General features: G+C 72.6%; 4 non-coding genes and 1 pseudogene across 4 annotated transcripts; 4 read left to right on the forward strand and 1 right to left on the reverse strand.

The window, feature by feature from the left end:
• The first annotated feature begins 1685 nt into the window (after positions 1–1685).
• On the forward strand, positions 1686–1804 carry LOC125085404 (5S ribosomal RNA). The gene has a single exon (XR_007122915.1). It is a non-coding gene; the product is annotated as a 5S ribosomal RNA (ribosomal RNA).
• Positions 1805–3902: 2098 nt separating this feature from the next.
• LOC125085309 (5S ribosomal RNA) lies at positions 3903–4021 on the forward strand. Its single transcript, XR_007122849.1, has one exon. It is a non-coding gene; the product is annotated as a 5S ribosomal RNA (ribosomal RNA).
• Positions 4022–6119: 2098 nt separating this feature from the next.
• On the forward strand, positions 6120–6238 carry LOC125085320 (5S ribosomal RNA). The gene has a single exon (XR_007122854.1). It is a non-coding gene; the product is annotated as a 5S ribosomal RNA (ribosomal RNA).
• A 2100-nt stretch (positions 6239–8338) lies between these two features.
• On the forward strand, positions 8339–8457 carry LOC125085332 (5S ribosomal RNA). Its single transcript, XR_007122865.1, has one exon. It is a non-coding gene; the product is annotated as a 5S ribosomal RNA (ribosomal RNA).
• A 913-nt stretch (positions 8458–9370) lies between these two features.
• LOC125085367 (uncharacterized) lies at positions 9371–9489 on the reverse strand (annotated as a pseudogene).

The raw sequence follows: 9489 nt of genomic DNA on the forward strand, positions 1-9489 counted from the left end.
GGGGTGAGGACCACGGCCATGGACGCGGGGAGGGGCGTGGGGGCCGCCGGGCGGTGGGGTGGGGGGCCGTAGGCAGGAGCGGGCCTCGACCCCGGGCTCGGGCTCCTCTCCGCGGGCCTGTGCTCCCCAGGCCCTGGGCCCCGGCCCCGGCCCTGAGCCCTGGGCCCTGGATCCCCTAGCGAGGCGAGGCCCTCGGGCTGCCCCCAGCTCCCAAGCCAACCGGCAGCCGCCCCCCCCGCCACACCCCCCCCGGCCCCCCCCCCCCCCCCCCGCGACCTGGGCGCCCCCCTGGCCCTTCTCTCCACCGGGCCTGGGCTCCGCTCAGGCCGGAAGGGCATTCCCTTCCTTCTCACCGACCACCTCCCCTTTGGCCCTGGGGCCCCGCGCCCGGGCTCAGGTGCCCAGGACGCGTGATGGCCGACCATGGGCACCACGCTGGCTTCCGTGGGCACCCGGCTCCACGCTCCGTCTCACGGGAACAGCGAAGGCAACCGCGAGGCTCTCTGGCTCAGCAAGACCGGCGGCGCCCCACGCCGGGCGAAGGGAGCCCCCCCCCCCCCCCCGGCCCCCCTCCACACCCCACACCAAAGGACTAGACCAGAGAAAGAAGCCCGCGCAGGCCCCCCAGGCCAGACGGGGTGCTGGGCAGGAGTGGGAGCGGAACGGGACCCCTGACACCTCGCCTGCAAGTCCTCGGGCTCCCCGGGCTCCTCCGGCAGCTCCAGGGCGCCGCCACCTAGGCCAAAGCCCGGCCCAAGCACGCCGGCCCTCCCTCCCGGGACAGGTGCCAGGCCACCGCAGCCTCCTGGGTGTGTGGTGTCTTGTCCGAGTGTGCGGGTGGGTCTGTGCGTGTGAGTGTGTGAGTGTTGCGTGCACGCGTGTCTCCGTCCGGGTCCCTGTCCGCGTCCCGGCCCCGGGTGACCGTGTCTCTCCTGGGGGTTGGGGGGGGCGGAGGGTCTGAGGGGGGTCTGCGGGCCGGAGAGTCTGTCTCTGTGGCTCTGCGCTCTTGCCGTCTGTCCGGAGGTCCCTCCGTCTGTGTCTGTCCCTGTGTTTCCCTGGGTGTCCGTGTGTCCGTGTAGGTGAGGCGGCCTCTCGGGTCTCTCGGTCCGGGCCTGGTGTGGGTTGGTGGCCAGGGGAAGCTTGGCCGACCACGGGCCCGGGGCGGGGCTGCCGCGTCTGGGCTGGTGTGTGGCGACACCCGTGTCCTCGGGTGGGCTGGGAGCGAGGCGGGGTGGAGAGGAGGGGAGAGCAGAGCCGAGCAGAGCAGAGCGGAGCAGAGCAGAGAGGTGCAGAGCTGACTGGAGGAGAGCTGAGGAGAGGAGAGCTGAGGAGAAGAGAGCAGAGGAGAAGAGAGCAGAGGAGAGCAGAGGAGGGAAGGCCAGGTGGCCGGCTGCGCCAGGCCTAGGGCGTTGGGCGGGCGCTGGGGGGCGCTGAGCACACGGCGCGCGCCCCGACGCACCCGCTTGCCATCTGGGGAGCCACGCGGCGGCGGGGCTGGGGAGTCCCGGGATGGGAGAGTGCCGGGACTTTGGCGAGGCCCCGGTGCCGCAGGCGTCTGGGCCCCTGGGCGGGCGGGCTGGGAGGCAGGCGCCAGGCCCCGGGCAGGCGGAGGGGGGAGGCGCGGCGCGCGCCGGGCCCGGGAAGCGCGCAGCAGGCTCTTGGGGCGCCCAGCGGCAGCGGCAGGCGTCTACGGCCATACCACCCTGAACGCGCCCGATCTCGTCTGATCTCGGAAGCTAAGCAGGGTCGGGCCTGGTTAGTACTTGGATGGGAGACCGCCTGGGAATACCGGGTGCTGTAGGCTTTTTTTTTTCTTCTCCCCAAACTCTTTGCTCCGGCCTTCCTCGTTTCTCTCCCGCTCAGGCCTCCCTCCCTCCCTCCCTCCCTCCATCCCTCCCTCTCCCGTGGCCGCCACCACCGCTCGGCGCCCTGGCCACCGCGGCTGCCTCCCAACCGTCCCTGAACGCCTCAGCCCCGGACCCCGGTCCCCTCACGCCCCTGACCCCCTGACCCCTGGCCACCCCAGCCCCAGCATCGCGGGCCCCTGGCCCCAAGAGGGCGGCCCGCTGCACGGGCGGGCGGCCACAACCCAGCCTTTCCACCTCCACGCCAGGAGGCCCACCCGCGCCTCAGCCGGCCTTGGGGGGCTGCTGGCAGGGCGGGGCAGTGTTGGAGGGGGCTCAGGGGCCAGAGGCAGGACCTCTGGGGAGGGGGACCGGGGTGAGGACCACGGCCATGGACGCGGGGAGGGGCGTGGGGGCCGCCGGGCGGTGGGGTGGGGGGCCGTAGGCAGGAGCGGGCCTCGACCCCGGGCTCGGGCTCCTCTCCGCGGGCCTGTGCTCCCCAGGCCCTGGGCCCCGGCCCCGGCCCTGAGCCCTGGGCCCTGGATCCCCTAGCGAGGCGAGGCCCTCGGGCTGCCCCCAGCTCCCAAGCCAACCGGCAGCCGCCCCACCCGCCACACCCCCCCCGGCGCCCCCCCCCCCCCCCCGCGACCTGGGCGCCCCCCTGGCCCTTCTCTCCACCGGGCCTGGGCTCCGCTCAGGCCGGAAGGGCATTCCCTTCCTTCTCACCGACCACCTCCCCTTTGGCCCTGGGGCCCCGCGCCCGGGCTCAGGTGCCCAGGACGCGTGATGGCCGACCATGGGCACCACGCTGGCTTCCGTGGGCACCCGGCTCCACGCTCCGTCTCACGGGAACAGCGAAGGCAACCGCGAGGCTCTCTGGCTCAGCAAGACCGGCGGCGCCCCACGCCGGGCGAAGGGAGCCCCCCCCCCCCCCCCGGCCCCCCTCCACACCCCACACCAAAGGACTAGACCAGAGAAAGAAGCCCGCGCAGGCCCCCCAGGCCAGACGGGGTGCTGGGCAGGAGTGGGAGCGGAACGGGACCCCTGACACCTCGCCTGCAAGTCCTCGGGCTCCCCGGGCTCCTCCGGCAGCTCCAGGGCGCCGCCACCTAGGCCAAAGCCCGGCCCAAGCACGCCGGCCCTCCCTCCCGGGACAGGTGCCAGGCCACCGCAGCCTCCTGGGTGTGTGGTGTCTTGTCCGAGTGTGCGGGTGGGTCTGTGCGTGTGAGTGTGTGAGTGTTGCGTGCACGCGTGTCTCCGTCCGGGTCCCTGTCCGCGTCCCGGCCCCGGGTGACCGTGTCTCTCCTGGGGGTTGGGGGGGGCGGAGGGTCTGAGGGGGGTCTGCGGGCCGGAGAGTCTGTCTCTGTGGCTCTGCGCTCTTGCCGTCTGTCCGGAGGTCCCTCCGTCTGTGTCTGTCCCTGTGTTTCCCTGGGTGTCCGTGTGTCCGTGTAGGTGAGGCGGCCTCTCGGGTCTCTCGGTCCGGGCCTGGTGTGGGTTGGTGGCCAGGGGAAGCTTGGCCGACCACGGGCCCGGGGCGGGGCTGCCGCGTCTGGGCTGGTGTGTGGCGACACCCGTGTCCTCGGGTGGGCTGGGAGCGAGGCGGGGTGGAGAGGAGGGGAGAGCAGAGCCGAGCAGAGCAGAGCGGAGCAGAGCAGAGAGGTGCAGAGCTGACTGGAGGAGAGCTGAGGAGAGGAGAGCTGAGGAGAAGAGAGCAGAGGAGAAGAGAGCAGAGGAGAGCAGAGGAGGGAAGGCCAGGTGGCCGGCTGCGCCAGGCCTAGGGCGTTGGGCGGGCGCTGGGGGGCGCTGAGCACACGGCGCGCGCCCCGACGCACCCGCTTGCCATCTGGGGAGCCACGCGGCGGCGGGGCTGGGGAGTCCCGGGATGGGAGAGTGCCGGGACTTTGGCGAGGCCCCGGTGCCGCAGGCGTCTGGGCCCCTGGGCGGGCGGGCTGGGAGGCAGGCGCCAGGCCCCGGGCAGGCGGAGGGGGGAGGCGCGGCGCGCGCCGGGCCCGGGAAGCGCGCAGCAGGCTCTTGGGGCGCCCAGCGGCAGCGGCAGGCGTCTACGGCCATACCACCCTGAACGCGCCCGATCTCGTCTGATCTCGGAAGCTAAGCAGGGTCGGGCCTGGTTAGTACTTGGATGGGAGACCGCCTGGGAATACCGGGTGCTGTAGGCTTTTTTTTTTCTTCTCCCCAAACTCTTTGCTCCGGCCTTCCTCGTTTCTCTCCCGCTCAGGCCTCCCTCCCTCCCTCCCTCCCTCCATCCCTCCCTCTCCCGTGGCCGCCACCACCGCTCGGCGCCCTGGCCACCGCGGCTGCCTCCCAACCGTCCCTGAACGCCTCAGCCCCGGACCCCGGTCCCCTCACGCCCCTGACCCCCTGACCCCTGGCCACCCCAGCCCCAGCATCGCGGGCCCCTGGCCCCAAGAGGGCGGCCCGCTGCACGGGCGGGCGGCCACAACCCAGCCTTTCCACCTCCACGCCAGGAGGCCCACCCGCGCCTCAGCCGGCCTTGGGGGGCTGCTGGCAGGGCGGGGCAGTGTTGGAGGGGGCTCAGGGGCCAGAGGCAGGACCTCTGGGGAGGGGGACCGGGGTGAGGACCACGGCCATGGACGCGGGGAGGGGCGTGGGGGCCGCCGGGCGGTGGGGTGGGGGGCCGTAGGCAGGAGCGGGCCTCGACCCCGGGCTCGGGCTCCTCTCCGCGGGCCTGTGCTCCCCAGGCCCTGGGCCCCGGCCCCGGCCCTGAGCCCTGGGCCCTGGATCCCCTAGCGAGGCGAGGCCCTCGGGCTGCCCCCCGCTCCCAAGCCAACCGGCAGCCGCCCCACCCGCCACACCCCCCCCGGCGCCCCCCCCCCCCCCCCGCGACCTGGGCGCCCCCCTGGCCCTTCTCTCCACCGGGCCTGGGCTCCGCTCAGGCCGGAAGGGCATTCCCTTCCTTCTCACCGACCACCTCCCCTTTGGCCCTGGGGCCCCGCGCCCGGGCTCAGGTGCCCAGGACGCGTGATGGCCGACCATGGGCACCACGCTGGCTTCCGTGGGCACCCGGCTCCACGCTCCGTCTCACGGGAACAGCGAAGGCAACCGCGAGGCTCTCTGGCTCAGCAAGACCGGCGGCGCCCCACGCCGGGCGAAGGGAGCCCCCCCCCCCCCCCCGGCCCCCCTCCACACCCCACACCAAAGGACTAGACCAGAGAAAGAAGCCCGCGCAGGCCCCCCAGGCCAGACGGGGTGCTGGGCAGGAGTGGGAGCGGAACGGGACCCCTGACACCTCGCCTGCAAGTCCTCGGGCTCCCCGGGCTCCTCCGGCAGCTCCAGGGCGCCGCCACCTAGGCCAAAGCCCGGCCCAAGCACGCCGGCCCTCCCTCCCGGGACAGGTGCCAGGCCACCGCAGCCTCCTGGGTGTGTGGTGTCTTGTCCGAGTGTGCGGGTGGGTCTGTGCGTGTGAGTGTGTGAGTGTTGCGTGCACGCGTGTCTCCGTCCGGGTCCCTGTCCGCGTCCCGGCCCCGGGTGACCGTGTCTCTCCTGGGGGTTGGGGGGGGCGGAGGGTCTGAGGGGGGTCTGCGGGCCGGAGAGTCTGTCTCTGTGGCTCTGCGCTCTTGCCGTCTGTCCGGAGGTCCCTCCGTCTGTGTCTGTCCCTGTGTTTCCCTGGGTGTCCGTGTGTCCGTGTAGGTGAGGCGGCCTCTCGGGTCTCTCGGTCCGGGCCTGGTGTGGGTTGGTGGCCAGGGGAAGCTTGGCCGACCACGGGCCCGGGGCGGGGCTGCCGCGTCTGGGCTGGTGTGTGGCGACACCCGTGTCCTCGGGTGGGCTGGGAGCGAGGCGGGGTGGAGAGGAGGGGAGAGCAGAGCCGAGCAGAGCAGAGCGGAGCAGAGCAGAGAGGTGCAGAGCTGACTGGAGGAGAGCTGAGGAGAGGAGAGCTGAGGAGAAGAGAGCAGAGGAGAAGAGAGCAGAGGAGAGCAGAGGAGGGAAGGCCAGGTGGCCGGCTGCGCCAGGCCTAGGGCGTTGGGCGGGCGCTGGGGGGCGCTGAGCACACGGCGCGCGCCCCGACGCACCCGCTTGCCATCTGGGGAGCCACGCGGCGGCGGGGCTGGGGAGTCCCGGGATGGGAGAGTGCCGGGACTTTGGCGAGGCCCCGGTGCCGCAGGCGTCTGGGCCCCTGGGCGGGCGGGCTGGGAGGCAGGCGCCAGGCCCCGGGCAGGCGGAGGGGGGAGGCGCGGCGCGCGCCGGGCCCGGGAAGCGCGCAGCAGGCTCTTGGGGCGCCCAGCGGCAGCGGCAGGCGTCTACGGCCATACCACCCTGAACGCGCCCGATCTCGTCTGATCTCGGAAGCTAAGCAGGGTCGGGCCTGGTTAGTACTTGGATGGGAGACCGCCTGGGAATACCGGGTGCTGTAGGCTTTTTTTTTTCTTCTCCCCAAACTCTTTGCTCCGGCCTTCCTCGTTTCTCTCCCGCTCAGGCCTCCCTCCCTCCCTCCCTCCCTCCATCCCTCCCTCTCCCGTGGCCGCCACCACCGCTCGGCGCCCTGGCCACCGCGGCTGCCTCCCAACCGTCCCTGAACGCCTCAGCCCCGGACCCCGGTCCCCTCACGCCCCTGACCCCCTGACCCCTGGCCACCCCAGCCCCAGCATCGCGGGCCCCTGGCCCCAAGAGGGCGGCCCGCTGCACGGGCGGGCGGCCACAACCCAGCCTTTCCACCTCCACGCCAGGAGGCCCACCCGCGCCTCAGCCGGCCTTGGGGGGCTGCTGGCAGGGCGGGGCAGTGTTGGAGGGGGCTCAGGGGCCAGAGGCAGGACCTCTGGGGAGGGGGACCGGGGTGAGGACCACGGCCATGGACGCGGGGAGGGGCGTGGGGGCCGCCGGGCGGTGGGGTGGGGGGCCGTAGGCAGGAGCGGGCCTCGACCCCGGGCTCGGGCTCCTCTCCGCGGGCCTGTGCTCCCCAGGCCCTGGGCCCCGGCCCCGGCCCTGAGCCCTGGGCCCTGGATCCCCTAGCGAGGCGAGGCCCTCGGGCTGCCCCCAGCTCCCAAGCCAACCGGCAGCCGCCCCACCCGCCACACCCCTCCCGGCGCCCCCCCCCCCCCCCCCGCGACCTGGGCGCCCCCCTGGCCCTTCTCTCCACCGGGCCTGGGCTCCGCTCAGGCCGGAAGGGCATTCCCTTCCTTCTCACCGACCACCTCCCCTTTGGCCCTGGGGCCCCGCGCCCGGGCTCAGGTGCCCAGGACGCGTGATGGCCGACCATGGGCACCACGCTGGCTTCCGTGGGCACCCGGCTCCACGCTCCGTCTCACGGGAACAGCGAAGGCAACCGCGAGGCTCTCTGGCTCAGCAAGACCGGCGGCGCCCCACGCCGGGCGAAGGGAGCCCCCCACCCCCCCCCCGGCCCCCCTCCACACCCCACACCAAAGGACTAGACCAGAGAAAGAAGCCCGCGCAGGCCCCCCAGGCCAGACGGGGTGCTGGGCAGGAGTGGGAGCGGAACGGGACCCCTGACACCTCGCCTGCAAGTCCTCGGGCTCCCCGGGCTCCTCCGGCAGCTCCAGGGCGCCGCCACCTAGGCCAAAGCCCGGCCCAAGCACGCCGGCCCTCCCTCCCGGGACAGGTGCCAGGCCACCGCAGCCTCCTGGGTGTGTGGTGTCTTGTCCGAGTGTGCGGGTGGGTCTGTGCGTGTGAGTGTGTGAGTGTTGCGTGCACGCGTGTCTCCGTCCGGGTCCCTGTCCGCGTCCCGGCCCCGGGTGACCGTGTCTCTCCTGGGGGTTGGGGGGGGCGGAGGGTCTGAGGGGGGTCTGCGGGCCGGAGAGTCTGTCTCTGTGGCTCTGCGCTCTTGCCGTCTGTCCGGAGGTCCCTCCGTCTGTGTCTGTCCCTGTGTTTCCCTGGGTGTCCGTGTGTCCGTGTAGGTGAGGCGGCCTCTCGGGTCTCTCGGTCCGGGCCTGGTGTGGGTTGGTGGCCAGGGGAAGCTTGGCCGACCACGGGCCCGGGGCGGGGCTGCCGCGTCTGGGCTGGTGTGTGGCGACACCCGTGTCCTCGGGTGGGCTGGGAGCGAGGCGGGGTGGAGAGGAGGGGAGAGCAGAGCCGAGCAGAGCAGAGCGGAGCAGAGCAGAGAGGTGCAGAGCTGACTGGAGGAGAGCTGAGGAGAGGAGAGCTGAGGAGAAGAGAGCAGAGGAGAAGAGAGCAGAGGAGAGCAGAGGAGGGAAGGCCAGGTGGCCGGCTGCGCCAGGCCTAGGGCGTTGGGCGGGCGCTGGGGGGCGCTGAGCACACGGCGCGCGCCCCGACGCACCCGCTTGCCATCTGGGGAGCCACGCGGCGGCGGGGCTGGGGAGTCCCGGGATGGGAGAGTGCCGGGACTTTGGCGAGGCCCCGGTGCCGCAGGCGTCTGGGCCCCTGGGCGGGCGGGCTGGGAGGCAGGCGCCAGGCCCCGGGCAGGCGGAGGGGGGAGGCGCGGCGCGCGCCGGGCCCGGGAAGCGCGCAGCAGGCTCTTGGGGCGCCCAGCGGCAGCGGCAGGCGTCTACGGCCATACCACCCTGAACGCGCCCGATCTCGTCTGATCTCGGAAGCTAAGCAGGGTCGGGCCTGGTTAGTACTTGGATGGGAGACCGCCTGGGAATACCGGGTGCTGTAGGCTTTTTTTTTTCTTCTCCCCAAACTCTTTGCTCCGGCCTTCCTCGTTTCTCTCCCGCTCAGGCCTCCCTCCCTCCCTCCCTCCCTCCATCCCTCCCTCTCCCGTGGCCGCCACCACCGCTCGGCGCCCTGGCCACCGCGGCTGCCTCCCAACCGTCCCTGAACGCCTCAGCCCCGGACCCCGGTCCCCTCACGCCCCTGACCCCCTGACCCCTGGCCACCCCAGCCCCAGCATCGCGGGCCCCTGGCCCCAAGAGGGCGGCCCGCTGCACGGGCGGGCGGCCACAACCCAGCCTTTCCACCTCCACGCCAGGAGGCCCATTTGCTACTGGCCCTGGTTTGGGAGCTGTGGTTAGCCCTATGTCCTGGCTAGGTGATCCAGGGACCAGGCCTCGGTCCTGGGATCACAGGTCCATGGAGCGGAGTAGGAGCCTGTGGTCTAGGCCAGCTCCTGTCTCCTGCCCCCCACCCTCTGTTCTCGACCCCTGCTGTCCTCCTTGCTGCCCCCATGCCACTCTTTGCATCCATGGCCGTGGTCTTTACCCTATTCCCCCTTTCCCTGCCTCTGGCCCCTGAGCCCCCTCCAACATTGCCCGGCCCTGCCAGCAGCCCCTCAAGGTCGGCTGAGGCTGGGTTTGCCTTCTGGTGTGCAGTTGGAAAGGGTGGGTTGTGGCCGCCAGCCCATAAATCGGGTGCTCTTTTGGGACAGGGGCCGGTGATGCTGGGGCTGGGGTGGCCAGGGGTCAGAGGGTCAGGGGCGTGAGGGGATCGGGGTCCGGGGCTGAGGCACTCAGGGACTGTTGGGAGGCAGCCGCCTTGGCCAGGGTGCTGAGTGGTGTGGTCCAAGGGAGAGGGAGGGAGCCCAAAGGGGGAGAGAAAAAGGAAGGCCAAAGAAAAGAGTTTGGGCCGGGACAAAAAGCCTACAGCACCCGGTATTCCCAGGCGGTCTGCCATCCTAGTACTAGGCATGCGCGGCCACGTTTAACTTCTAAGATCAGATGAGATCAGGTGCATTGAGGTTGCGTTGGCTGTAGAA

Source organism: Lutra lutra, chromosome 14, assembly GCF_902655055.1.
Source record: "Lutra lutra chromosome 14, mLutLut1.2, whole genome shotgun sequence".
In the NCBI taxonomy this organism is placed as follows: domain Eukaryota; kingdom Metazoa; phylum Chordata; class Mammalia; order Carnivora; family Mustelidae; genus Lutra; species Lutra lutra.